Source organism: Pogonomyrmex barbatus, unplaced genomic scaffold (assembly GCF_055798465.1).
Source record: "Pogonomyrmex barbatus isolate J1 unplaced genomic scaffold, ASM5579846v1 scaffold4, whole genome shotgun sequence".
Lineage (NCBI taxonomy): Eukaryota > Metazoa > Arthropoda > Insecta > Hymenoptera > Formicidae > Pogonomyrmex > Pogonomyrmex barbatus.
Window position 1 is genome coordinate 9,323,333 of NW_028297138.1, and position 23,971 is coordinate 9,347,303.

General features: G+C 41.5%; 1 protein-coding gene across 2 annotated transcripts in view; it reads left to right on the top strand.

Moving 5' to 3' along the window:
- The window catches only part of sano (CABIT domain-containing protein serrano), a 127,574-nt gene that overhangs the window by 23,052 nt on the left and 80,551 nt on the right, over positions 1-23,971 (top strand). For both annotated transcript variants that reach the window (XM_089080890.1, XM_089080889.1), the window contains exon 2: positions 17,569-17,619. The gene's annotated coding sequence lies outside the window, so the exon portion shown is untranslated. The remainder of the gene's footprint in view (positions 1-17,568; positions 17,620-23,971) is intronic.

The window sequence follows — 23,971 nt, forward strand, 5'->3', positions numbered from 1 at the left end:
CCTCGTTCTCTTTTTCGGGATCCCGGCCGAAAGCAGCGCTCATTAAATTATGTTGGAAGTGCCTTGCCCCGGCAATTTAATGGGTCGAAGAGTATTTCGACGTGGGCTTTATGGTATGCAGATTTTATCGATAGCGATAATTCGATTGATGCACGCGAGCTCCCGGATCACGTATCTATCGGATCTCGGTGTCTAAATCTGGCATTTGACAACGTCATCTTCCCTCGCCGATGTTTGGAGAACAATGCGAGTGGTAAGCAAACGTAACGCGCGAGGGAGAGAAACTTACTCGCGTTAACTGCGAGCGAGGCAAAATTACGCAAACATGATCCGATCAGCCGTATCTCGTACAAGCGTAACCTTGACGCTTCGTTACGGTACTTTTCTTCGCGGACAGCGCATTTACAAGAGCGCTTCTCTTTCTCTCTTTCCCTCTCTCTTCTCCTTTGTGGCGAACAGCAGCGCCTTAATTGCAAAAATAAATCCTCATCGCTGTATCATCTATATCGTAACGGATACAAATTACACGCTTAAGCGAATTACTGTTACACGGGAAACAGCGCATCGTACTGGGAGAATGATACCGAGTGATATTGGGATGAGAGAGGAGGGAGAGGAATCGTAAAAGAAAGAAGGTTGCGCATCCTTGAAGGTTCCCCTCATCGTTGGCGTCATCGGGAATTGCATTCTATCGCGAATAAAATTACAAGACGGCGGACACGAGCGGTCGGGCTGCGTGGCATTGAACGTGATGATACTCGCTTTCCCGTACTGACAATTATTTATAAACACGGTGATTTCATGTCTGCGCGCGAGTCCGGTTACCTCATTCGTCGATAATAATTAAATTGCCCTGCGAAAAAGCGCGACGAACTCCGCTTATCAATTCCCACTGCGCGAATCGAATTTCGCGGGTGCGATGTGAAAATGGTAACGCGAGTAAAATGAATCAATGATTAAAGCATCTGCAATTAAAAGGAAATGTAATTGGTCTCGGACATTATATTACCGCGAGCCTTTTCTCCTTTTTGGTTCTATGAGGGAGAGTTAATCTCGTCGCAAATTACTTAGATGTAACTGCTGTCTTCTAAATCCGAGCGGAGAGAGAGAGAGAGAGAGAGAGAGAGAGAGAGAGAGAGAGAGAGAGAAAGAGAGAGAGAGAGAGAGAGAGAGAGAGAGATAGAACTCGACTCGTTAATCTTTGCTCCGGACGGAGATCAGCGAACCGGGGAATTTTCTGTGCCGCTCGCAAGTGGGTGGAGAGGAAGAGCGGAAAGCAATAGAGATTGACCCCTTTTTCTTACTTAGATAATTTGACGCGCAATCGTTAAACCCGATCAGGCATGTAACGCCGATGTAATTGCGCCGGAGGGGAATCCGCGTGCGCCATTTTTTATCGTTGTGAGATCATCCTCTTTTCTTCCTTTTCGCCTTGGCTCGTACTTGGCGTTCCTTTTTCCCCCTTCTCATCGCGAGGAATCCGTTGTGTTTGCGCAGTGCCGAATCGGCGATTAATAACAATTAGGATTTTTAGGCAGTCGAAGGTAAGACGTTGCATTCGTCGACAATCGCCTCTATCAGCAGTCGATTGGACGTATGCCAATCAATCAGTCGATCGAAAACGAATTTGCGAGCGAGGAATATTGGCTGTTATTTATGTATCCGCCCGTTTTTACAATGGCAGTTTCGAATATTATACCTTTTACTTTTGCCACTTAGTCTGAAGACACAGTACAGCTAAATGAGCTAGCTTCTTTTCTTATTTATGCATAAATGTATATTTATACCTGAATGGAATTCTTTTTTACTTCGCGCGCCTGTCAACGAAGACATCATTATCTTTTTTTCTTGAATGCACAATCTAGACATCGCAAAATTTTTTGCTCGTACTTTCTCTTTCATACATCATAATCCTCAGTTGCACGTCAAAAAAACGTACTTGACCCTCATGTTGAGTCAATATTCAATAACGAGTTAGTATTTTTGTAATCTATACAAGAAGTATTCTTACACACGGTCAAATTATGCAGTCCCGCTTGGCAAATATTTCTTACATTCTATTTAAACGATTAAGTATTTCTCGCCTGAAGAAACATTTACTCGGCAAATAGCCAACTATCATACACAAAAAATCACACACGCAGCGTGGAATGCCATTTTTCGCAAATCCGTTTATCTACAGAATCCGCTAACATTGCGATAGAAGAAAGGTAACATAAAATAACATCACTTCTTGTAAAAACATTCACGTTCTAATTTATTGCCACCGCGCTCTAACTCCTCGTGTGCGAGCGGACGAAGAATTGCGCAAAAATGCGGCTAATGCATTTTGTATCGCGTACAAAGGCACACGGCTTACGAAATGTGTCATTTAATGAAATGTGTTATAATTTTCATCACACGACGAACGGAAAGTTTGCCCGTTTTGCGTATCCGTTGACACATCGCGTCGAGTGTAATGGGGGAAGGAATTCATCATCACATTCACAGGCCAATCAGATTACGCATAATGCACGCGTGTACTTTTCGTCACGCCACTTATCTCGATTTTCGTGCAAGAATGTTGCCTCGTACGCTCTCTCGTACGCTTTTCAACTTCCCTGGAAGGTAAACACACCGCCGGGAAAATACATCCGGCCACTGTGCGCGGTCACGCATACGTTTTCCCGTGTTTTCCTGCGCGTTTACACGTTCTTCTAGTCGCATTGAAATCGCGTCGCCTAATACTCTTTTCCTGTTTGCCTTTACGGTCGAGTGCGCCCGAGATGCAACGTTACTTGCCGATCTACGACTTCTAATCATCCCAAGCGATGTCACACTTTCCTATTCGCGTTTACCTTCTTTTATGCACGTGATCGTGCATGCGTGACCACATCGGCGTGACCATTCGGACTGCGTCGAAGCTCGGTCAGTCATGTAACATTACTTTTGAAAGTTTTTCTTCATCCAAATAAAAAAAAAAGGACAAGAAGACACGCAATGCACGTCATTAAAATTGAATTAGAAATATGTATTAGTAATTTCAAATTTTTCAATGTGTTAGTTAATGTGTTAGTTGGTCTCTAATATATAACACTTTTCACAGCATAAAATGTTTAACGTAAAATAAATTGATTTTTTCATTTTTTATGATAAAAAGTTAAAAAATTATAATGTAATTGTAATGTTTTTGATTTAAAAGAATTAGCAGAAATTAAACATCTGATATGACGTTAATTAATTTTGTTTGCATAATTGTAAAATTGAGGATACAAGGCGTAAGAAAATGAACGAAGAATAAGAAATTCTGTCATTAAATTATATCGAAAGGCATAGTCAGTGGGTCACGCACTTCTCTGTAATGACACGTAATTGCTCTCCTTGGCTCTTCAAAGAGGAAACACGCGATATCTTATAGTTAACTCACATTCGAAATTTCTGTCTGGATTTAATTAATGCCATGTTTATTGAAACGCATTACTTTGTGAAACTCATCATTTATCTACTTTCTTACTGAAAGGAAAAAGTGCAGCGTAAAAAATCACGCGTTTATATTTGAGTTAATACACCAATAGATTTCTTTTATAAAGGGCACATGAAATTGGCATTTCGTCTTTTTGCACCGCAAGTTTTGATGCAAGTTCTATTTGTAAGGATACAATGGTTTTGATAGATTATAACAATAGTTCTGCCAAATTAGTTAAAAAAAAATGACACTTTAAAAATATAGCATTACAACTTCCGAAAAAAATGGGATTGTTTAAGCTTATAGTTCTCGAAGAATTCTATAGTTTCTAATAAGTTTCAAAAAGAATTCCAGCCCTTAATTGTTTTTTAAGCAATTTGTCAACTCACGCTGCTCGGAAATGCTGGGAAAAAGTCGAAATTTTAATTATTATGTACTCGGGACATTTTAATATTAAAATACTTACGTTAAATAATATGTTACATTAAAACTATTTTGCAGGCAATTTTCGGTATGAAATTTTAATTGTCTATTACGAGAATATAATGATATAAAGGAGTGAAATTTTCTGGGGATTAGTGATGTTGTGATAAAAAAGTTACGCGCGCGTAAAGGCGTCGTTTACAAGTCCTTACGTAACGCCGTATTTTCGCTTGAAACGTAAAGCCGCGCGTTACATCTGTCGGAATCAGCATGTCGTTATTGTTTAAAACCGGCAATCTTTATATTATCGTCTATCGATGCGGCACCCCGTCGGTTGAGTAACCGAGAGTTACGACATTCGTAAAACTCGTTCACGACTCAGTCGCTCCTCGGGGCCCTCTGCCTCTCCCGTGTTTATTTTGCCCGCCATTATTATACGGTTTCTTTCCACGGCCGGAGGAGAAAGAAGGAAGTAGGTAATCCCTGGCTCGCTGAATCTGGAACGAACGACTAACGATGCACCCCGAGTGCGCGCGTGTATACGTTTGCTTTTATGACTCTCGAGCCCGTTTCGTGGCGACTGGCACGGCGATTCGCTCGCATTGATGTATCGATGCATCGCGATGCTCGTAAAACTCATGAAAATTCCAATATCCTTCAGCATCCCATTTGACTCTTTAATCTGATTTGGATGTTCTTTAATTGTTTTTTTAACGATGCAAATCGACTCGGTTGAACTGCGGCGAAATTGAGAGATGCAAAATAGTACGCGTCAATTGAAATTTTTTATCCCATGAACTCTTTTTTTTACTAAAGTCATGTTTTTTATAGACAATATTAATTATAGTTGTAGTTAAGTTTTTCTGAAAAATAATGCTGCATCATTCGTACATAATTTACATATTCACGTCGCGTTATGTTCCAAATTTATAGTCACGTAAGTTTCCTATATGAAAGAGAAATGTAATAGATATAGCGGTATTTAAAAATTATAACGCAGGAAAGACAAGGAGATCTTCATGCAGCTTGCTAATGTGGAACAAATGAGTGGAGCAAAGTATCTTTTATGACTTGAGTTGAGCACAGCTTCTATCTTGATTCGTGATCTTAATGTGTCAGTGAGGTACGCATGCTTATTCACCGTAGTGGATTCGCGCATTACTAGTGATGGACTTAGCGGTTACTCCACTGCTTTCACTGTCACGCTTACAACTACGCAAACTATTTTGCAAATAATAATTATTCATCGTAATTATCTATTCAATCGGAATTAATATCTCAAGGGACATTCATGTCAATTCACTGTTCGCTCTTTTATCTTAACTTTTCATTTTAAATTATTTTAAACATTTCAAATTATTTTAAATTTAACAAAAATTTACACGCAGTTACGTAATTACTGTGATACTTGTTAAACATAAAAAAAAAATAATGGCGAACAATGCGAGTGCTTACGTTCCTTATACTCCGTTTTTAGTTTAAACTTATTAGAGTCGAGAAGCAACTGTCTACTTAAACGCATCCGCATTTCTAACTTGACCTGAAAAAGGGAAATTAAGAAGGGTAATCTAAGAGGATCGATAGACTTATGGACGTCATTTGTTTCGTCGGGAATGAAAAAGAGGAGATAGAAGTGGGTAGGCGTTCGTGAGGTTGCAGGCTCACGTCGTCCTTTCTCTTTCTTTTCTCCTCGCGACTCTCGCTCGTGCACACTCTTCCTCTCCCTCTCTCTTTCTCTCTCTCTCTCTCTCTCTCTCTCTTTTCTCTTCTCTCTCTCACACGTGCAGTGTCAAGTTCATCGTTCAACGTTCGTCCTACGTGTGCTAACGCACTCGGCTTCGCTTCCTCTTCGGCCATAATTATGCCTCTTGCGCAAAAGCTTATACGGCGATGTTCGTGTCTTCGCGCAACTGCGTGACCGACGATGAGAGAGAAAAAGAGAGAGAGAGACAGAGAGAGAGAGAGAGAGAGAGAGAGAGAGAGAGAGAGAGAGAGAGAGAGAGAGAGAGAGAGACCTTCTTAGCGGTCGATCGACAGCTTCGAGGTCGCTTTTCCATGCACTTCTTCCGCCGTATCTTCCCTCCTCGAGGGCATATCTATTAGTATTGAAAAAGATGATTTCATATACATTGACTTGTTTTTCTTATAATCCATTGGAGTAATGGATTAGTCCATTCAAATAGATTCTGTAATATCTGATTGTAATATCCGATGGTGAAAATTTATTATTAGATTATTTGTACATTGTAGAATATGAAAAAGTGAAAAAATAAGGTAGAAAAAAGAAAGAACTTCTATTTGAAAAAAATTACATATTGCAAAGTGCAAAGGATATTTAAAAGAAAACAGTTACAAATTCTTCATTCTTTTAAAAGATATACGTTTTATGATTATCTTTTAATGTAATTATTCTATTCATAATTCAATACTTCATACTTAAATAACAATGTAAGTTGGGGGACAATGAGAGTTATAAGAAAAATTCTACCTCATAGAGCGTGATGTATGCAGGTAATAGGTACATGTCTAGAAGTGTATGTCTATATTGAATATATGCATCGAAAGAGGAAGAGGAAGTACGATTTGACAAAGTATTATCGATACGTGACGGGAAAGTTGATCCTTTGTTACATTGCAGGCGCGTGGGATTGCCATTCGTTGCACGAAACGCGGCCCGTTTTTCGAAGAACTATCACACTTCAAAAAAGCTTGAATTGGGATATTTATCTTCTACTGATGATGATTTCATTAATGAGATTTTAAATTTTATATATATAAAAGAGAGTATATATATATATATATGCGAAAGTGCATCTTGATATTTTTATATTTCAACATCTACAATTATTTAAATTTAAAAACCAATTGATTATTAAATACAAATTAAATATTTATTTATATTTAAAATAGGTGATAACAAAATTAAATAAAATTGAATTCAGTTCAAGAAAAAAAATGAAAAAAATAAATTAATTAATTAATTTGTAAGCGACATTGTATTTAGAGCGAATTTTGCACATTACTTTGTCTTTATACTTTATTTTTATTTTGAATTATTTTCCCCATAAAATCTCTTCTTTGTGATAAAGGGATGCGGAAGTTGTTTTAGACAGTGACACACGTTATCGATACGCGACGAGAAAATCAATTGATTGTCCTTCCCCCGTGACAACAAACTCGTGTGTAGGATTGGTATTCGGTGCGTGGTTCTTTAAAGAGAGGAAGAACCAGGCAGGATGAGGCAGAACATCGGTATGCAAGCTTCATCGGCGAAGAGTCACCGACTTTGTGCATCGGGTTCGTGACCGCCGGTCGTAAGTTGCGAAGTTCGTGCCGTGATTTGAGGGACTGTCCTCGGGTTTCGCGTAGATTGTTTTAGTTCTCTCGTCTTGGAACTCCTCGTCCTCGAGCACGCGAATGAACTAACTTTCGCCGATCGCAAATTCCAATCGTAGCGCTGCGGTTTCGACTTTCTTGCGATTTTTATCGTTCCACGAATGTTCTAACAAAAATTTCCCTCTCTCAGCGGCACGTACGATAGCGTGGGCACGCGTTTAGCAATCGAGTTACTTTACAAAATGTGGTTTCACATTCATCGCTCTACTTCTAAATTGGAAGAGATCAGATTTCCAATTTGTAAATAATTCACCATAATATCACAAGATACTATTTACATCCTTTTTCAGATGTACAGATTGTTTCATACGTGTGAAAAGACTTTTTATAATATAATGACTTGAAAGACTTTTCCGGAGGAAAAGGTCCGGTCTTATTGAATGGCTAATTATATGGATGGTAATTTTAATTTCGAGCGAGCAACAATAACGAGAACGAGTACGGTCATGTGCCGCAATGGGTTTTTTTTTCCATCGTTATGTTAAATAGATCAGGCGCCGACGACGGTACGTGTAATGCGATGAAATTAAAATTGCCAACCTCTTTAGTCGCGGTGCATGCGAGAAAGTCTGCGTTAGAGAAATTGTGACGCGACCGGGGAATATGTCGATGAATGCAGATGCTGACCGACAAACTATGCTTCACTGCGCTCTAAATGCGCGTGTGCATCGGTGAATAATGCAGAAAAGTGGGCGATATATCCTGTTATATCTTAAACGCTACTCGAATTAAGTGTAAGACATATTTAACCTTTCCTTTCGTTCTGTATTTGTGTTAGTTAAACATACACGACATTGATGTTTCACTGTCTTTAATATTACTACTGTAACGTCGAGGAAAAACGCTTGTACAAAGCTCACGACAAAGAGATAGAATGACAATTCGCCGAGTACAGTCTACCGAGTGCGAAACGAAAGGAATAAGATATCAAGATATTATTTCAACTCTTATTTTAACCTTAAACGAACAAGAGAGTATGTCATGTATTTGACGGCTCTGACGAAAGATCCGCGATCGATAAATTTTAATCATAATTAAGCATACGCGTTTCGACGAGCACACAATGGCTTTTAGTAGCCGACGTTGCGACACTCATTGTCATTCCCGAGACATTTCTCCTTTGTTCCATCCATCTCGCGGTAATCTGCCTCTCCTCCCCGCGTGTATTTCCCAATGTGCAACGCGACGGCCCAACCCTCGATTCTTCCGCGTCCTCTATCCTTCGCTCTTTCCTCGTTGTCTCGTTCTTTTTCTATTTCATAGGCAGTGAGTATAGGATATATATATATATATATATATATATATATCTATACACGGTCAGGGTGTCGGGCGCGCCTTTTCGGCCGCACCCTACTGTCATCGTCACCATACTATAAGGTTGTGATTATCTGACAAAGGCCCGATTCCACGCTGTCGCCTAATTGAATAAAAGCCATTCGTGTGGCGGCTCGCTCTTCGCAGTCGAATTAATTCGCGGAACGGCTTAATTCGTACACGTAGGTCCTAATTTCTATTTCCGTTTCTTTTTTTCCTTCGTGTTCACGGTCTACCTTTACCGCTGCGATCAATCATCCCTTGAGAAGGGTGACCAATTTGCGTAGAATCACGAAGGATGCGATAGTCGCATAGCGTGATAGTTCTGAGATATTGTGTATATATATATATATATATATATATACATACATACATATTTTCTTCTATATATTTCCAATTATCTCTGACTGAAAAATCATCGGAGGATACAGGGATCCAAGGATTTAGCACGTCATTGTCCCGGGATATTTGTACATGGTGACCGGCGACAGCCTTCGACGCGCCGTGCGATTTTACCGCGAAATACTGACACGTCCAATCATCGCGCCGAGAGAAGGGACAGCAAAATTGTCGAAAATTAATACTTCTGCCTCGGAGTGGAGTATAAAATTGCGGGGAAAACGCGTAACCTTTGCAAAATTACGAAGTCAGGTGCTTAGCCTCGTATCGTGTGCACCCGCCATTACAGCTAACAATGTACCAACGATTTTCTCGGTTCGTAGCATTCTCGTGGCCTAGGTCAGCTTCGGAGTCAACTAAGAAACGAAAAAAAAAAAAATCTTAAATTATTGGCGAACACAATGCTTATTACTACGCAATACCACAGCGCGCGTTTATGTGTTTCCTACCTGTAATATGCATTCGCGTTTGCGGTGCAATACTCGGCTCATCACGAAGAGATTCATCGGTATTATTAATTAGCCTCGTTAAAGAAAACTCTCAATGCAGGCGAATAAAGTGATTAAAAATGTTTATTGTAATTGGCACGGTACGATCAAACAGCCCGTTAGATCAGGTGTACATGTACATTTTACGTGATGACTTTAATACGGCCGCCGCTTCCATCTCGGCTCGCGCATTTTCGCGATGTTTCGCGCGTTAAATCGGTGAGCCACTCGGCCGATTACGAGTCGTTTATAGCAACGCCGTTCGATTAGCGTATTTAATTTATCGGCCAGTTTACACGCCGCGTGCACGCGTGTGCCTGCGTATAGTTTAGACCTTTATTGCCTCGGAGATATGCTAATGCAGGAGGATTGTACCGCGACTTTAGGGCCGAGACAAGCGAAGCCCTATTCGAGAAGACCGAAAAATCGGGATTGCATTCTCCATTGTGATCTGAAAATGTGAATATTTTTCTTTCCTCCCGATCGAAGAGATTCCGTCTTTTATATTTGATAAAAAGTAATAAGATCTTTTTATTATGTCAATGTTGCGTACAAAGGATACGAATTACAAAGGATACAATTTGCTTTGAGAATATGTGGTATAATTTTATTTAATCCCTGCTTATTGCAACATTGACAATTTGCTTTTTTTTTTTGAAAATTACTCTAAACTACCTGGGGTTTCTAGGCGTAATATTTACGTTTCGAAGTGAGCGCCGGAATGTCAAGAGAGAAAGAGAGAGTGAAAGAGACGCATGACGAAATCTCTTTTGGGGCACTGATGCATCTAAAGCCTGACAGTTGAAATAATAAACGGATTTCTCTTTCTCTCTCTCTCCCCGGTCCGTATTTCCTCGTGATGCTTCTATTCGACGTGCGCAATTACCTTTGTAACGCTGCAATCGTGCGGCAGCGATGACGAAAGGACGTCGCGCCGGAGTGGTAACATCTAAGACGGAAGATTTAGCTCGAGGAATTTCGTGCTGTTAACTCCCTTTGGAGTTATTGCCACACGCGTGCGCGTTAAATTAGCGCTATTTAAACGCGCGCGAGCGACTTACCTCGAGCGGATAAAACGGTACACGAGTGTAGATATTTCATCGCGCGAGCTCGATATAACGCGAGAATCTGTTGAAACGAATGGAGTACACGACGCGTCGTTACGTGGGACACTTCGTAACGTTTGAAATATTGGGAATATCTTGAGGAACCGTTTCTTCGCGTTTTATCATATATTTCATTATATATAATACATTATATATAAAACCGTATTTTCCCCGAGTTTGACCCGCGGTGAATCACTGAAACTGTTTAATTTCTTTTAGCACTGAGATGTTATTATATTTGAAAAAATTAATACGTGGATTTGAACTTGAAGTTTTATTTTCTTCGTAACACCTTTAAAGTTTATCGAACTATTTGAGGTAAAGTTTAAAATAATTTTTCTATTGATTAATATAAATTTATGATGATTCTTGTGACAAAAAATTTGAACAATATGAGTTACAGTAATTTTTTTAATCATTATTTATAGCCTCTATTGATTTTCTTATAATTTCCAGAAAAATGTTTATCATAAAAATATGAATACAAACATTTTTATATTGTTGTATTTGCTTTTCGAAAAAAGCAAAGAAAACAAAAAATCGACGTGTTTGTATAAAAGTAGGGATGTTTACAAAAAATTTCACTTGTATTATGTGGATGTCGTTTATCAATCTGAAATACATTCGCGAGATGTTTTTCAGTACGTTTGATAGCAGTTTGTTAGGTGTGGATTTATGTGTAGGAGCATTTAAAATAACAAGTTCTTTTGGACAGCGGATTCCATCGGCGAATGCGATTGCTTTTTCGTGGCGAGTCGCCGGCAGAAAGTTAATTTCGTTTATTGGGCTGGCAGGATAAATGGGTCTCCCCGTAACCCACTTCGCGTACAAATCGCTTTGGCGAGATTTTATTTTGGACGCGTTCCGACGATCGTTTATCGCTACCGAGAAAACGCGAGCCCTTCAGAAAAACGGCCGTTGATGGACCAGCAGAACTGGGGTTCACGTTAACATTCCAAATAAAATATAGGCCTTGAATTAGTGAAGATTGTCTTCCCTGCCATTTAAATCTTTTTTCAAATACCTGAAGTTAGCAATGCTCTCCGTGCTTCGAGAAATAATCGATCCGTGATCTCGTTTGTCGCCAATGCAACGCATAGACTCGTTGAATCGCACGTGTCCAAAGTTTAGTTAAATTATTTATCAATATCTCGCGTGATAACTTATAGATGTCTAATGATGATTAAATTACTTATAAGCAATGTTCATTAGTTATAAGGGCGCCCACCCATCTCACTCGCTCGCAGCTCGCGGCCCATCACTTATCGCTCGCCCGCGACGATGCACGCGGCCTAAGAGAAGCGTCAGTGGTGGAAGATTGCCCAGTGATGCTGGTGGCAATTCCGCCATGGCAATTACCAGCGTGTCGAGTCGCGCTATCGGCGGACACGTCGCGGCGGGTCTCGCCGACTCGTAAACATTCGGGACGATAGTCCGCGGATAGTCGCCCGATTTCGCCGGGTGATAAGACCTCTTTAAAGGGTGCGTGAGGACGGGCGGGCGGATAGCCGGGGAGAAAAGGGGCGAGGCGAAAGCGCGCGGCGCAATCTTTAGTGCCGCTGCAGAAAACGTCATAACTCGTATTCGTGCGCTCGCGCGGCGGGCGAGTGCAGGCGCGAAGTTACGACTGCGCGGCTCGGCAAGGATAACGCGGGAATATATCCGCGACGATAATTGCGAGTTCGTTGCCTGCCTGCCTTGCCTGCCTGCCTGCCTTGCCTGCCTGCCTGCCTTGCCTGCTTGCCTGCCTTGCCTGCCTGCCTGCCTGCCTGCCTGCCTGGCTTGGCCTGGCCTGCCTGCCTGCCTGCCTGCCTGCTTGTGCCTGTGCCACGCCGCACCGCATCTAGGTAGACGAGAGCAAACGCGCATTCGTACCCTCTTTCCCTCTTCGCGCTGGATTTTTTCCCTTTCTCTTTTTATCCTTCGCCCGGTCGGTCGGTTCGTCTCTCCAAAGGTTATGCTCTTGCGAGACAAGTTGAGCAACGACGAGGGAGATTACCCGTACCTGACCGATCCGGTCGGATTCTATTCGTGGATTTTAGATTCGCGGACTGACACGGAAACGCTGCTCGGAGCTTTCGAGCTTAGCGAAAAACGGGCAATCGCGATGGGATACCACCGGACCAGACACCACCTTTACTTTCGCGAGCGTGAGGCGCGGCATCGCCCGCGGATGATATTTCGCTGAAACTTTCGCGGTGGAAACCCCCGGAATCGCCCATGGATCTTGATAAGGTTTCCTCTCGACGCGGCGTCGATTTGATGACACGAAGATTTATAGCGCGGAATAATGTCAGTTTAGTCCCGAGGGGGAATCTTTTGTTGATAGATTTAGGCGTTCCTTCCTCCACTCTTCGAGTATAGAATTATTTTCTACGATCGTGACCGGTCGGACATATTGTGAAGAGGAATCTCGCGCTCGCGCAGCTGGATTCAAGCTTCGCTTTTTATTGCTCCAAGGTTGCAGTAAAGAATCGACGTCGCTTTTGTACCTGCTTGCAACTTTTATTAAAATGATCTTGCAACGAAATTCACATAAATAGTTAAACGACTCTCTGATTACGCCTTGCGTGTCGTCTCTTTTTTTGGCTTTATAAAAGACTCGCGATAATAATAGCAGATAATAATAGCAAAAATAAAACGATTGATGATATTACGTGAATTTTGAAGGCGCGTTCGAGAAAAAATGGGGAGTAAAAGATGTTATAAGAACTCATAATTACCACCATTTCGTAAAAACCGTTCGGTGATGATGAACATTAATTGCGGCGCTAATACACGAGATCTCCCATTTCGAAAGTCTCTGTCTCTCTTTTAGTTCTTTTCCCCCTCCTCTGCCTCTCTTTTCTATCCTGTCGATTGTCAGTGGCGTGATCATTATTGAAAAGCCGCGCCGTGGATTATCCCCCGCAATAATGCTTCACGGTCAATTAAAATGCGCTGTTGGATACTGATATACTGCAAATTAACCTCGCGTTGCCGCTTAATCAGCATATTTATTGCTGCCACGCAATGAGAATCGTACGCGGGCGCAGATGCGATACGACGCCAGCCTCAATGTTGCAAATAGTGCCCCAACCTCATTCGAGATACCTTTAATCCTCTCGAGGGGGGCAGGATGACTCGGATACCGGGTCGTATAATGGGAAATCACCGGTGGCGAGTAACTCGGTTATAAGTCATGTTGCTCCACTCTCCTGTTCCTATAAACGCATGCGTAATATACAGCGGAATTTAAACTTCCTCGCTTCTTCATTGCGATCACGGCTTTCCGATGCCGGCCAAGATCGAGCTTTTTTCCACCTCGCATCCCTAATTTATAACAGGATGTTCGATGGTGGGCGCCTTTAGTTGGCGCGTGATGCTACTCCGCGCCAAAAATGGAAATGGTCTTTTTTCGTCAATGTAAATGTTGGCGCGCGAATAATAATTTCCGAGAGTTGAGATCGAAGAGAAAAAAAAAAAAGAAGAGAATACAAATCGGTAATACGAGTTATCTCTTTAACATTGAACCGCTCCTCGTTATAGAACACGCTAATTATAAATAGACTAGAATCTGACGACTCAATATTTATGCGATTAGCTCGGCGCATCATCTTATTTTTAATGCCCAGGGTTAATTGTGATCAGCGTTAATTTGCCGCATACATAACGCGCCTCGCGCGTAATTGGTAGACGCATAAATTGTCCCGCGATAAAGATTTTCGCGAGGAACTCGAGATAAGATCGCCGCGTGAGACGGCGAGGGCATTAGCACCTCGTTGAGAGAGTCGGATCTTGTCTTTTTTCCCTGCCTCCCATTTTTAAGGGCCGATACTAATTGCGGGCGGCGTTAATTTACAGCGTAGGTGTCACGCTTCGTGAGATGTATATTCCAATAAATCGTTCCACAATGCGGAGCGGAGTAATGCCACGCCGGCGTCTAGCTCAGCTCAATTTTTTATTCGTCACGGCATAGCCCGCGATATTAATTGTGAGTCTTGTTGATTTATATAAGTACCCATAAGTCCCGCTGCGGGATGAAATACGCTGCGGATAAACGTATGCAAGATCGCGGTATAGAAGATGAGAATGCGAAGACAAAGACCAAGCGAAGCGTTTACCTTCATGCTCGACAATGTAATGTGGTAATCGTATTCCGACTTCGTAGATGTATCGGAAGGTCAGAATACAATTGATCATGCTTACATTAATAAGCTGTCGGTAGCTTTAAAGAGAATTTATAAGACATTATGTAGATGTATATTTGCATACGTAGATGGCGAACGTGATATATACAAAAATGAATTAACATTATGAAATAATTATAGCTTTAGCATATAAAGCTTAGAGTTTTATTATATCGAATCAGTTGTACGTATATACAGAGTTTCTGAGATTTTATTTCATTTTTTGCGTAACACTGTTCACATGATTGTAAGATTGCAGATAATGACACTTAAATTGATATATCAGGCTCGTGGAGCGAAGTTAAAAAATTCCGTTTGTTCGAGAATCTGATCTTGGCATATTATTCGTGTTCCAGAACATTGTACTTTCGTGCGTAATAAGCGAAAAAGAAAGAAATCGTATTTACACGAACGCCAGATAGCGAAAGAGAGAAGACAAGAGAAAGAGAGAGAGAGAGAGAGAGAGAGAGAGGGGTGCTCTCGCTTTTTTATTTATACCAGACACGATACCGGCTCTAAGACCCGGCCCCAAGACGCGAAATGCTTCGCGCGCGCGCGCGCGCGCGGATAGAAATGCGTGAAACGCGCATTTAAAGACTCGGACAAATTGCGACCTGACCGCGTGTCCGCCTTCTTATACTAATATGCGAACACGTTCGCCGTCGTGGTCTCGCGCGCGGAGGGCTCTCCTCTCCACGTGAGGCTTACGTGAGGCAACACGCACACACGTGTCGAGTTTCTGTACGGTTAAGCGTAAACTACGTGCCCGCGCTCTTATACGCTTGCAGGCTACCGCATGCGTCCGAGCAACGAACGTTACGTATACAGATCGTGTCCCTGAGCTGACCGCCTTTCCTTCCCAGCAACGAATGCGGTAACGTTTAAATGATGGACTTATGTCCAAGAAACGCGTTTGAATTTTTCGAGACGTTTCAATGGGTGAAAAAAAGCACTTCGTGGCGGATTGGGGTCTTGGAAAAATATGTGCGAGACTATACTCTTTCGAATAGATGGATACATAAATACGATAAATAAAGATAGGTGAGATCGAAGGTTGTTGATAAAATTAGTTTATCGAAAAACCATCTTGTATATCTTGCGCCGCGCGTATCAGTGATCCTCAGTCGGAGGATGAGACGTTTTCGACCACTGTATTTTCCGCGATTACCGCAGCCCGTGGCTTCTTGCCAAGGCATGTAGATAGTACAAAACGATTTTATACACCTCTACTTAGGCGCTATCGGCTCGGCTGAAAAAATCCTCCCGTTCCGAGCCAGGAATGCGTTAGCACACGAGGCAGAGATTGAGAAACTCTGGGCTACGCGCGACTATAGGGGTCCGCCGGCGGGCCCGATACCGGATTATCCGAGTAGAAAATGTAATGGAACGAGTAAAGTTTGCGTTCACGCATCGTTGGTCCCGTCTCGCGTCTGGCGAGGGAGGCACCATAAGAACCGTCGACACGGTCGCAACACCAACGCGATTAGGTAACTGAAACCATATCGACGTATGCACGCGTGCTACTATGTGGGTGTATCGCCGGCCACGTTCGCCACGCGGGATACGGCAGGATAATGCGGCACGATAACACGGTCGACTTGCTGAACACTCTCGATCCAGATTCCACGAGCCAGCCTAGTTTCCAGGAGAATCGTGCGAAACGCGAATCGCGTTCCCAGTTTTTCCTATTCCGGCGCATTCACGATCTCGCTCTTTTCCACAGTCTCGTCCAACGCGAAGAAATCGCGTTTCTATCCTCTCCCCCCCCCCCCCCCCATTCTATGTTTCAGGTCTCGGAACGGCATCGACGTTTATTCAAGTGATTAACTCCAACTTGTGTTAAAATATTAAGTCTGATTTTGAGTTTGGAGTTTTTCCCCTGTAAAATATTCAGATAGCTTTCACGCGATTTATATCTTTTAATTTTGACACGTATGCCGCGCGTGGCGCATTAGAATGCCGTCCATGATAAGTTACGAGTTCGTGCGAGAGACGATCGTTAGACATCAAAAGTGGTTTTGAATGGTGGCTTGAAATTATTACATCGCCTTGCGTGAACGAACCCAACGGTTTAACGATCCTCCTAGGGCGCAAACGAAGCAGAAATTTAGTTCCAACGATTGATCGTCGTGACCGACCAGACTGCCGTTGGATAAATTAAGGCATAACAGGTAAACGGCTCGTTAACGATACCCGACGATGACCATGTTGCGTTATTGTCGGTCAGCCTGCCGTCAAACTGAGAGTCATTCGACTCTCGTGTGCCTACGCGAGTCCGCGAGATCATTTGATGGCTCCATACTTACGTTCTTCAATCTAATTGAATCCGGAAGAAAAGCTGCTAGAGGGGGAGCATCTACAATCAATCTTTGTCAAAGGTGTCTTGGTAATGCGGAGATGATAAGGCGCGAGAAAGCACGCGGCTCTACATGCAAATTCTCTGCAGTTAAGAATGATATGTACTGGAAAATGTGGCACGCAAGATGAAGAAATACCATGAATTAATCTACTAAAGTACATGGCTTTGATGTAGAGTAAATTTAATATTAATTAGAAAAACAAGCGGAAAAAATTTTAAATAGCTTTTATAATAATAATTATAGGCTATATCTATATTTAATTATAACTTTCCAAAATTTTTACTTAATTCGCCTTACATTTTATATAATTAATGCAAAGTGAAAATATATTTTTAAATTAAATATATTTAAAAATATAGACTCACAGAAAGTGCAAAAAACATATATGAAAGATTGTTTCATTTTAAATAAGTTGTTTGTTCACACACAAACATAATCGTTTTAACTTTTCTTTTTCATTCTTTTCAGAAGCTGAAGAAATTCGGAGCAAGTCACGAAAAACGAGTAGCGACATTATCAGTGAGTCAAATTTAGATTTTATTAAATTATCTGTGTTTCAATAAACATTACTTTAATTTTTTTTCTCTTCATTTTTTATTAAATGATTGATTGTCACGAATCGATTGATTCTTGCTATTCATCTTTTGTGAGCGTAACAAAATATTAATATAAATCTTTTTTCTATTTTTAAGAGAAATTTATAAAAATATTAAAAACTTTATTATTATTTTTATTTATTGTTACAAGTTTATAAAGAGAAGGTATATCTAAAAGTTCACATTGCATTAAAAATAATTATCAACAAATATTAATATTCTGCATATCTTTATTTTGTTTTAACTATTCATACAAGTTTAAAAAACTATTAAGTTTTTTTTCTTAAAGGAAAAATTACATTATAATTAAAACTTTTACTAGAATGTTTGCTTCAAAATGTGAAAAATAATCTTTTTATAATGCACAAGGAACGTTATTTCTGAAGAAAAGGACTGTAATAAAACATAACATAGCTGTGCTGTTTAATCTTTATTTATTTCACATTATTAACATTATTAATTGCGATGTGACATATTATTTGAAAGTATAAACGTGTTTTTATAAAAAAAGATTATATTTATCCAAGAAGATAGATTAAAGTTGTTACAATATTATGGAAAGTAGCTCATTTCCTTCCGGAATTAGTGGAGAATTTCCGATCGAATGGCGTTATTTCTCTTCAAGCGCAAAGTGCGCGGAGGGTTTTTAAAAAATCATTGTTGGAGAAGATATACGTGCGCAATCAGATTCTTATTCGTCATTTATGACTGAAATATATCGTAGAAAGTAACGCAATATATTCACATGTAATATATTATTTTTAAAAATTTTTTACTTTACTTTTACTTTATTGTATCGGTTAAATGACTAAGTTTGAAATAAAAAGATTCTTGTAGGAATAAATCTCTTTCTTCGCTTATACATATCATCAATTATTTAATGATGAATGACAAGAGATCGTATCGTACATCTCGGAATGTAATAATATTTAAAAATGAAAGAAGAGGTGATTATCCGCGCTTTGATGAATTTGTGAACGTCATCCGTGCGATCATCGTAACCTTCGCCCATGGCCTTCTTTTAATCCCGGCAAGGTTACTACCGGTTGTGATCTACCGATAACGCACGATCTTCGTAGGCGGGCTTGGTCCATCGCAGCATATTCATTGATCCAAGGAAGAAAGAAATACAAAGTAGGAACTTATTATTTATGGAATAACGTAGGATAACGTAGGACGCTTTTTCTTATCTACATAAATTGCTGCATAAATTTATCTTACCTCGAGAAATTATAATCAAAGGCTATAATCAACGCTAAGTCTTTGAAGTCTATTTAGAGAGCTGTCAGTTTTTATTTTTTACATAGAAATTTTCGAGAATATTTCAAAACAAATCGGAGTTCAAGGAGACTCCTTCGCGCGCGTGTGTACGAGGCGTCTTATCTTTTCATCTTGCAATCGGAAACTTATCGGGTTTCCGGGACTTTCCTCGCGCCTCGCGAAGGCGGGCGTGGACGGCAAGCGTTGAAAATCGCGCGGCTGACCCGTGTACCAGATCTTTTTGCCTAACGACGTGCGCTCCTCCCGGGGCCAGCCGGCTGGCCGACTGTTCCCGTCGACTGTACCGGCGGCCATGCATCGCCGATGAGAATATGACCCCAGCATGTATAGCTCAGGCCTCGAAGTAAACTACATAGGCGTTGCGCGCGTCTCTCGACTTCGCCAGGCGAGTCGGTGGTCGTGCGAGTCGGTGTCGTCAGCATGGTGCTTCGTGTGGCGTAGGTGATGGCGGTGCCTTGCCTTGGTGATGGTGGGAGTACCGCAAGGGTCAATCCACGATCCACCATTATATTCCCTCGGCGAAGTCGTGGCACACGGGGGCCTCGGAGCGGGTTCACAGCCACGACGAAGATGACGATGACGACGACGACGACGACGACGACGACGACATTCGAACGTTTAATGGTCGGAATTTGTCTGGTCGGCAGACACACAGCCTTTGGTAGAGTTAGTGACTCGAGTTGATTAGAGAGCGATGGTTAGGGTACTGAATCAGACGATGTCGGTGCAGGAGTCAGAAATCGGTGGATCAATCTCAAACAGCGAGTTTGACAAAGGTGAATTAAAATATACAACTTTTAAGAAATAAGTTATACGTGTCTAGCTAGATCGTTAATATAAAATATCGCGTTCATCATTTAGTCAAAATTTGTTAAACTAGTTGAGTATTTTGTATAATAACGCCATTTATATGCGAAATGTAATTTCTACGTTTTGTAGATATCTACACTTGAGTTTTTTCGTTTTATTTAATTTTTATCTTGCGAGATTTTACGTCGGTGTCTCGTTAAAGTCTATCGTGATCGTGATTTTAAGCGTTTCACGTCACAGAAGGAGCGGTTAATCATTAAGAAACTGTTAATCCATATCCATCATCTGTTAGTTAAGATTCTAATCATCTAATTAGCGGGATTGTTAACGACGGAATGATCGGTAATTCGGTGCATGTATGTGGTGCCTATGTATGTACACGGGTACCGAACGGTCCGCCGTCCTTTAAATACAACTTTGACCTTTAAGAGGGGTGGAATGTATCGTTTATAAAAAAATTAGCCATGAAGAAATGACTCTATCGTAATTAAACCATTGACGTTGGAGGTACCGTAAGGGTCAATCCACGGTCGAACATCATATTCTTCGGCTAGGAGCGTGGCTTTAGGAGCGGGTTCGTATAACTGCAACACAACGTTCGACGCTTAATGGTCGGAATTTGTCTGAATGGCAGGTAACACTGACAGGCACTTGGTTTAAACTCGGTGAGTGGAGGATATACCGGTTACAGAAACCGACACGGGTATCCAGAAAGTTCGCCGATAATTCAAGGCTCGCCCGGGTCGCCGATTAACGTATCGATCATTAGACGATGCCGATCGAAACGACTTTTTCCCGCGACCCAGCTAATCGCCGCGCGATCGCTTTAAAGTTCAAATTGATCGCCTAAATAACGAGACGGACTTGCCTTCTCTTCTCGTTTCTCTCTCGACTTTATCTCTTGGCATTAGAGAGCCGAAATAAAAGTTAAAAGATTTTAAAAGATAATAAGACACATTTAGCAAACAAACAAATATTCTCCAATAAAACTATTTTTTTTTCTCGAAATTGAACTGAATATTTATATTATATTTTCATATTACTTTTGAGGAAATATGTATTGTATTTCGTAATTTTCTTATCTTTTTAATATTTTGAAAATAATATAATAAAAAAAATATTTTTTTTATCTAAACAATTTTGCAATTGACTTTATGCATTTTTATTGTTATATAACACGAGCAAGTTTGTGACAAAAATTACACGAATAGCAGTGTGTTTAACAAATGTTTGGTGTGTTGTGGTGTTTTCGTCATACCCTTTACGCTTATATGGAAAGTGCTGAGTGCTTGTCGAGTCTTAAAGACTGAAATTTGTTCAAATGGGCAAGTACACGAGTGTGTTATGAGTTAAGAAAGTAAATAAGAAGTTAGAAAAGTCGTTGCAAGAAACTAGCCAGACGCGCGTGGAATGGCCAAATGACTAACAGTCCCTCATCATTTTCAGTTTCACTGACCATTAATGGCTGTCGCCAATTGTCGATATTAACCGACTGGTTCGACCGTTTTCCTCCGACGAGAGAACGGCACGAATCGACAAATCGATTTGTGCCACGAAACCTATTGCATCCGATAGAACATGAGAACGAATCGCGCTTTCGAAATAATATTGTCATAAATCGATGTCGAATCGTCGATTGGATAAAATTTCAACATTTCAAGTTGAACATTTGAAAATTCGAGATTTCATCATGTCCTATATCGAATTCAAATAATTTGTACGAATTTTTCTTTTTTTCTTTAAGATATCTTTTTACAATTATTATACATTTCGCAATTGATATCTGACTTTTCTGTTCGGTGAATTCAGTGAGAGAGACAGAGAACCAAGACCATAAAAGTATGTTTATTTTATTAACCGACTAATATCGCCAATTTAATAATCCATTAAAGAATTCATCGCTTTCTTCTCTATCAATCGAAATAATCGAATTGTGCTATTGTGTTGCAAATAGGCCGATTAGATCGCGAAGAAGAAACGTCAAATACGAGGATCCCATGACAAATTTCATTCGCGGCGTCGAATCAGTCGGCGATTCTTCCGCCTGTCGGCAATCAGGAAAAGACAAGTTCTCGGACGAGCTACGTACGATCTGTTGACCGATCGGCAGAATCGGCGTGCCGGTTGTGCGCGATGCCTTTTTCGGCGAACTGTGAATGTAGCCTGAGGTCTGACATTCCCCTTTCCTCGTCGTCGCGCTGGCCGGTTCGTCCGGGGTCACCGACGAGAGGTCACGTCGCTCGCATGGCATCAGTGACTTTTTCATTTTTACCTCCTATCCGCTTCTTCTTCCTTCTCTGATCTCTCTCCTTCTCGATAACCGCACAGGCACGTGCGCGAGGAGGCTGCCGTGTCGCTCGGAGAAAGAAGATCTCGCGTCTTCGGAGATTTTTTTCAAATTTTTACGAATCCAATGAATTGCTTTTTATCACTAGTCTTTTGTTAGAAAAGTTTCAAGAGCGTCATTTATACGACATTTATAAATGAAATTAAATTATTGGAAAAATTAATTTTATTTGATATATTTTTGGTATTATTTAATTTTTTTTCGTAGATCTTTTACGATATGTTATTAACAATCCCTTCTTTAGTAGGTCGTTTATAAGCTCAAAGAGCTCTCTCTCGCTCCTAAGAGTAAATTATTTGCATTGTCTGATGTATTAATTCTTCTTCATTAGAGAGAAGATGGATAATTCAAAGACAAACTATGCGGAAATACGAAGTCGCCGCATGAAAAAGCCGCAGTCCCCTCGTGGACAGAGATACGTTCAAGTAAAATTGTCGAGATTCCGCGTGTATCTTTGAAAAGATAAATTTATTTATTTCGTGACCGGTAGGTCCCGCTGCATCTTATTCACCGCGCGAATGCACGTGAATCACGTGGATCTATGTGACGCGAATGCGTCGTTTAGCAAGTAGCATGCGCGAGTCTCCCGCGTTCGAGAACAGCAAAAATGTAGAGTTTACTTGTAATTCATTTTATATATAATTTTAATTTTGTAGATATATCCAATATTTCCAATAAGAAGCGATAATCGTGTCGATAAATTTTTCACGTGCGAGAAAATGCAGGAAGATTACTTTAATCGAATCTCTCGTGTAGAGGGGCGACTAATAGAAGTCACGATCGATCGATTCACATGACAATCTCTTTTCGCAAGTAACGTTCCCCACGCTCGCCAGTGGTCAAAGGTGCACCCGTATAAAATCAATGAAAATGCTATCCGCGACCGCGGCTTTGCGGTGCACGGGAGAATGACGGACGTACGATGGGAGGGGGGGGGGTTATCACATACACCTACACTTATACACAGTGTGTCATTGACGCGAAAGGATAAATACCCTCGATTAGCAATTTATTTGAATTCTCGGCGCATACTCCTCTTCGCGTACCGGTCCTCGGATATATGCCGATTGCTCGCGCCTCCTCGGAGCCTCCCCATCCTTTCTTCATCTCTTCTTCGCAGCATGCCGCCCACCTTATCTCCATCATACTTCTCTCTCTCTCTCTCTCTCTCTCTCTCTCTCTCTCTCTCTCTCTCTCTCTCTCTCTCTCTCTCTCTCTCTCTCTCTCTCTCTCTCTCTCTCTCTCTCTCTCTCTCTCTTTCTCTCTCTCTCTCTCTCTCCCCCTCTCCTTCCCCCCTCTCTCTCTCTTCCCCGCGCTCTCTCTCGCTCTTTCACTTTTTCTCTCCTTCTCGCTTTCTTTCTTCGTTCCGTCTCTTCCCAGTTGCCGTCCGCGAAACGTTGCGGATCCTCGGCAGGAGCGCGCGGTATGTCAGGCGTTGCAGATTACCCACGACGTGGATTGTCAAAACCTCGGGGAGGCACCCAGCGAGGTGGTGTACCGTTAACCAGGCGTTCGCCTATCGAATATTCGACCTACGACCTGACGACGTTCTCGCAGTGACTAGCCGCGCCGCGCCGCGCCGCACCGAGCCGCGCCGCGCCGCGCCGGCCGGTCGGCGTGAACGCGGAAATGTACGCGCTGCATCGAGCTGAGCCCTGGGTGACCTTACGCGGAGTAGTACGTTTGTCCTTAGATCGGGACAACTTCCAGGACGTTTGTCCGTTAGAGATGCGCTCGCGCGCGCTTTTGAACGGACCGCGATGAGCTGCTTTTTTATAGCCGTTTGATACGCGCCACTGGTCGATGACCCATCTTTCTCGTCGAAGCTAGCTTCTAT